Source organism: Nicotiana tabacum, chromosome 19 (assembly GCF_000715075.1).
Source record: "Nicotiana tabacum cultivar K326 chromosome 19, ASM71507v2, whole genome shotgun sequence".
Lineage (NCBI taxonomy): Eukaryota > Viridiplantae > Streptophyta > Magnoliopsida > Solanales > Solanaceae > Nicotiana > Nicotiana tabacum.
In genome coordinates this window covers 47,541,964-47,548,428 of record NC_134098.1, presented here as the reverse complement: position 1 = coordinate 47,548,428, position 6,465 = coordinate 47,541,964, and the positions used below count along the sequence as shown (strand labels likewise).

The 6,465-nt window shown below is 35.3% G+C and overlaps 1 long non-coding RNA gene across 1 annotated transcript; it reads left to right on the top strand.

Moving 5' to 3' along the window:
- The first annotated feature begins 4,955 nt into the window (after nt 1-4,955).
- LOC107795168 (uncharacterized) lies at nt 4,956-5,728 on the top strand. The gene is made up of 2 exons (XR_001650050.2): nt 4,956-5,243; nt 5,334-5,728. It is a non-coding gene; the product is annotated as an uncharacterized LOC107795168 (long non-coding RNA).
- The last annotated feature ends 737 nt before the right edge of the window (nt 5,729-6,465 follow it).

The window sequence follows — 6,465 nt, the reverse complement described above, 5'->3', positions numbered from 1 at the left end:
GGAAGAAAGTTATTGTTAGCAGCGGAAGTTATCAGTGTTCTGAAAAAGTGGAGGAGAGAGGAGCTACTTTTAGGGGTATTAGTAAGGTAAGGACCGTTAGAAGTGAGTCATTAGTGGGGTAAATAGTGCATAGTTGAGCTAAAATGGTGACTTAGATGTTTGGGCTGACACATAACCTGAATATTCCAATTTTGAATTACTTTACCAATTACCTTGATGTTTTAGATATGAATGTCAGCATTTCTTTAAAAATTAATTAAACCGAGCGAACCGTACCATACTGAATCGATTATTAGGTTTATTTTAATAAAATCGTAGATTTTTCTATAAATCTATAACAATACTGAACTAGGGTAAGTTCTTGATTTGACAAAAATAAACCGAAAAATACTTAACCATACTGAATAATTTTATATGTTAAGTTTAAAAATAACAAAATATTAATGTTTACTTGGGCCTTATGATTATGAAAACGTTTACAAGCCAACAAGTAATTAAAACCCAAAATCTCAACTCTTAAATCTATTATGCTACTCGTATTGAAACTAAATTAGTTCTAGCTAGCATCTTGAGTAGCAAGGCACAAGGTATTCAAACAATCTTGAGTATCAATCCATAAGGTATTGAATATCTTTCCTCTCACATGATTAAGATTTTTCTTATTGGATACTTAATCTTCTAATAGACTTTATATAACGATCCGACCGGTCGTTTTGAGCATTTATATTTTGTTCGGTAGTTTATGGCTTTGTGTAGCTTCATATGATATTTTATGACTTATTGTATGATCGATTTTAATTTTTGAGCGCTTCGGTATTTGATTTGGAAGAATGATTCTCAATTTAGAAGCTTTAAGTTGAAAGAGTTGATGAAGTTTGAATTTTATGTATTTGACCTCGGATCGGAGTTTTGATGATTCTGTTAGGTTCGAAGGGTTATTTTGGACTTGGGTGTATGCCCGAATCTGCATTTGGGTGTTTCTAGAAGGTTTTGACTCTAATTGGCAAAGTCGGAAATTTGAAGGTTTATAAATTTTCTAAGTTTGACCATGATTTGCTTTCATGGAAATTGTGCTCGAATTTTGGCTTCGGGGCTTGAAATAGGTATGTTTTGTCGTTTAGAACTTGTGTGCAAAATTTGGTGTCATTATAAGATGGTTTGGTTAGAATCGGACGCTTGGTTATAATTCTAGCGATTCTTGAGTTTAATTGTGAATACTTTCCGGATGTTATTATGGTGTTTGGAGCTCACGAGCAATTTCGTATAATATTTATGTACCTGTGTGGATGTTTGGCGTGGAGCCCTGGGGCTCGGGTGAGTTTCAAACTCGTTTTGGAGTGTTTTAGACAATTAAGTGATTGCTGGTTTTTGGGCTGGTGTTGAAGGTCTCGCAAATACAAGCACCAATTTGCATTTGTGGTGACCTCATTTGTGAGGTACTTATCACAAATGCGAAGGAGGGCTAAGGTTGACAGTCTTCGCAAAAGCAAATATGTCAAGACCCGAAATCCCAACCGTGGGGCCGTAATGGTGCCTAACATCCACTTGTTATGCAAGCCAACGTTAGCTAATTAATTAACCATTTTTAGTAATTTAAAAGTAGAACATTAATAATACGAAACTGCAATATTCTAAAATAGATGTGATAAATACAAACGTATTGCAGTCAAAATATATCCTAGAAAGCTGGAGTCACGAATACATGAGCAACTAGAGTACTACAAATAAAGTCTGAACGAAATATAATTTTTTGAAATAAAAGTAAATAGTAAAGACAGAATAGAGGGGACTTCAGGGTCGGCGAACACCAACAGCTCTATCTCAAAGCTCCTCAGCTAGTCGATTCAGACGAAAATTCTCATATGCATCGCTGGGACCAACACCGAGATCTGCACAAGAAGTGCAGAAGTGTAGCATGAGTACAATCGACCCCATGTACTCTGTAAGTATCGAGCCTAACCTCGACGAAATAGTGATGAGGCTATGACAAGACACTCACAATAAACATGTACGAATAATAACAACATAATACAAAAATATGGATAAAGCAGTAAACTCATATAAATGGACCAAAAAGTCAACTACCGAAGGACCCCAGAATAACATGTTCTCAAATCTCATATCATAGTTGCGGAATAAACTCTACAATAACTAACAGCTAAAACACAACATACTCTGTTGTGACGCGCAACTCGATCCATAATTATATATCAATAACGAGTCTCCTTCGTTGCGACGCGTAACTTGATCCACAAATATACATATAAATATCGTTGTGGTATGTAACCCGATCCCAAACAGTAATACCAATATCTGTTACAGCGTGCAACCCGATCCCATAACACAATACCAACAACCATTGCGATGTGCAATCCAATATCACTCAATAATAGCAATAACCATTACAGTGTGCAACCCGATCCCAAATAATAATAATATAATGAACGTCTGCAACAAACTACGACGTAATTCAAGTAAAACGCAATAAACGAATTACATATGTTGAGACATCTTTCCTTGTTGAGTATTTCTCGATTTATTTTGTAATTATTGAGATTCTTGTACACATTGTGGCTGAGCCATAGGCTATATGTTGTGATAACATTGGTATTATTAATTTTGGCAAGTTGTGGCATATGGACACATGTGGTACGAGTTGTTATTGTGTTGTGATATTGATGCACATGCGGCGGTATAAGGATAGGAGTGGTTAATGTGAATGCGACGACATAAGGTGGGATTTATGTGCGTGTTACTAGTAAGGGAATTGCTTAAATCCACACAACGACATAAGGAGGATAAAGTGCGTGTAGCTATCTCGAAAAAATTGATTTCAAAAATATATAAATGTAAGGCTCGCGCGGCGATATAAGGAAAGATTATGATTGAGATTGTAAAATGTGAATGTGAGGCGTGACACCTCGGTTGTGATTCTTGTTGTATTGTCTATGTTAAAAAGGCTTGTTGGTTGAATAGTTTTGTTACTTCTTCGTTGTCTTACTTGTATTTGTCCACAATGATTCCTTGTTCTTTTCATGTGTTCATTCCTTGTTGCCTTTATTGCTTTAAACTACGTTGTTAGCTTACATTATTGGACTGCTTTATTGTCATTCATTTTCTCACTTTCATTATTTGAATATACTATACTCTGTTTTGTTTTCTAGTCCTAGTAGGAGTCTTGACCTGGCCTCGTCACTACTCCGACGAGGTTAGTCTGATACTTACTGGGTACCGTTGTGGTGTACTCATGCTACGCTTCTGCATATTTTTGTGCAGACCCAGGTACATCTACTCGTGCCGGATGCTAGTGATCATTCAGTTATTTCCGGAGATTTCAAGGTATACATTCCCGACACTCGCATGCCTCGAAGTCACCTTCCGTCATTTCCTTATTATTGTTTATCACATTATAAGACAGCATTGTATTAGAGATTTTAGTACATTTATGTAGAGTTTATGGCTCAGTCTCACCGGGTTTTGGAAATATTATAACTATGATTCAATATTGAGATTATTATGAGACTTATTAGCTTTATTTCATGGTTTAATCGTTATTTCTGTCATATTCTCTTGTTTGTTAGGCTTACCTAGTCTTAAAAATTAGGTGTCATCACGATATCCTAAGGTGAAAATTTGGGGCCGTGACACCACAAATAGTCTATATTTGTTATCTAATGGCTCTAGGAAACATGCATGCCATAGATGGGGTCGAACTTATATGGAACTCTATTCTAATGTCAAAACACAAATTTTTTATATTGCTGGCAGTACAAGGGAAGTTGCTGGCAAAAGAGATTATGCAAACTAGGGATTGCATGAAGAACACTACTTGTAGATTATGAGAAGGAAATACAGTAAAAATTAGGGCTGTGCATGGATCGAATTGGATCGGATTTGACACATTTCGGATCCGATTTTTGGATTTCGGATTCTAGAAAATGCAATCCGAATCCGATCCGAATTAATAGCGGATCGGATCGGATTTTAAAGTTTAGATCGGATCGGATTTTTGAATTTCGGATCGGATTATTATGCCTCAAAGTTGCAAACTCATATGTATATTTTCTTTGTAAAAGAGGCAGTACAGTAAGAAAAATTCATGTTTATACAATTATGAGAGTACTATGGTGCCAATAGAGCTAAATCCATCAATTGTAAAGGTAATAACTTGGAGAAAAATGTAATGGAAGTACTAATTATCCGAATTAAAGTTTAGAATTTATACATGCCCTAATAATTTCAGATTTCGGATCGGATCGTATTAAAATTATACCAATCCGAATGCGATCCGAAATCCAAAATTTTAATAAATACAATCCGAAATCTGATCCAATCCAAAATTCAAAATTGAACGGATCGGTTCGGATTTCGGATATCTGATCCAAATGAACAGCCCCAGTAAAAATCAGTCAACACTTATTTGGTGAATGCTCATAGTCCAAATCTGTTCTACAAGAGATTAACATTTGGAGTGGTCTAAGAATCAGACAAAATGACATAGTACAAAATATACTGCAGATAAAGAGGAAGCATTGGAAGAGATTCAAGAAGGAAATCATGGTAGCAGTCTATGCAACATATATCACATGATTTGGATAGCCAGGAACTGAAATTTTTTAGAAACATTACTGTACAGAAAGACATTATAGTGCAACAAATTAAACTAGAAGTTAGGGAAAGAATGGATATGCTTAGGGGCTCAAAGAGAACTAGGAAATGCATAGGATTATTACAAGAGATATGTAACAAGCTGTTCTTTTTCTGAGGCCTATATGAGGTGCTCTTAGTTTGTAAATAATCTGGTTTATTGGAATGGTAATATTCACGTTTTCACCCGCATGCTTTAACCCGATAACAACATATATATATATATATATATATATATATATATATATATATATATATATATATATATATAAAACAGGGCATTAACCCTCTGATGTGGCATGCCTAATTGATCAGCAATTGCCTTTATCTTTTTTCTCCGTTTTTTGAGTTTTCTCTTCTTTTTTCTCATTTACCTTATTCGAGTAATAAATTTCTTCTTCTTTAATTTACCGATTAGTTTAATTGAGAAACCCAACCGTTTCATTCTTCCTTCATTGGTAGTAATAGCCATTAATTTCTACCAAAACCCTTTCTTCTTCCTCTTTGATGACAACAATTTCAAACGCTAATATCTCATTTTTGTCTCCATGGATAAAAAGAGAGTTCCACTTTTCCTCCATCCTCCATGAAGACGGGTACCTTTTTCTTTTTAATTCGATAAAAAATTCTTGCTTCAAATCTGATATTCTTCACTTTTTGCTCTTTTGATTTATTTATTTTAACAGGAAAACCGATCTTGGCCTGTGTTATCAATACATGCTGTCACCAAAATTTCAAGCTTTCTTGCAAGTTCAATCACAAATTAGAAGAGAAGCATTTTTTTCCAGTATTTGTAGCAAAAGATCAACCATTGTTATCATTCGTTGGTCTTATATTTACTTCCTTTTTCCTAAAGCGTTGTTTATATGCTTTTTGGAGACGGATTTATGTATCGTCCTTTCAGCGGACTTCACAAATCGTGCTTATGGCGCCGGAAGAAGAGAAGACGACTCGCTGTTCTCTTCTTGATTTTCCCATTGTGAGGTTCGGAACACATTAATTTTGGTTAAGTTATTTAACTTTACTTGCAGTTGTGTTCTTCTACCAATAAATTGCAAAGAAATTGCAATGATTTTTCTTTTTTGGAGATAATAGCAGCTTTTCGGAGTTGCCGTTTACTTTGCGCTAAGAGTCAAACCTAAATGTAGAAGACAAAAAGATAATTTGTTTAATCAAGACATAGTTTTTGGTTATATTATTGTAAGTGTGTCACGACCCAAACTAACCCATGTCGTGATGGCGCCTATCGTAGAATTAGGCAAGCCGACTCATTTTCAAAATAAACCAATAATTTCAATGTTATTTAACATAAAAACCTTCGGAAAAGAGTTCCAATCAAAATAAATGTGCGAAAGGAAAAGCCTGACATCGGGGTGTCACTAGTCATGAGCATCTACTACAATCTGTCTAACAATATCAAGACTAACTCAGCCTGAAAAAATAGCTAAATACAACTAGAGGAAGATGAGAGGGAAAAGAGCAGGGGCTGCGATCGCCAAACAACTACCTTGCTATCTCCAAGAAAATCGGCAACCAGAACACTCAATAGCCGCTACCGTGTCCAGCTACACCTGAATCTGCACACAAGGTGCAGGGAGTAACGTGAGTACGCCAACACAGTAAGTAACAAAAATAAATAAAGACTGAGCAGTAGTGACGAGCAATAAAGCATATAACATTCATATCGGGAAATCTCAGTAAAATATCACATGTTTTTAAAATCAGGAGTTGAATCAAAACATCTCGTTTAACCCAGTTCCAGTAAAAGTCATTTAAAGATATTTTTCAACAGTTTTCAGACAGAGAAAAAATACAAGG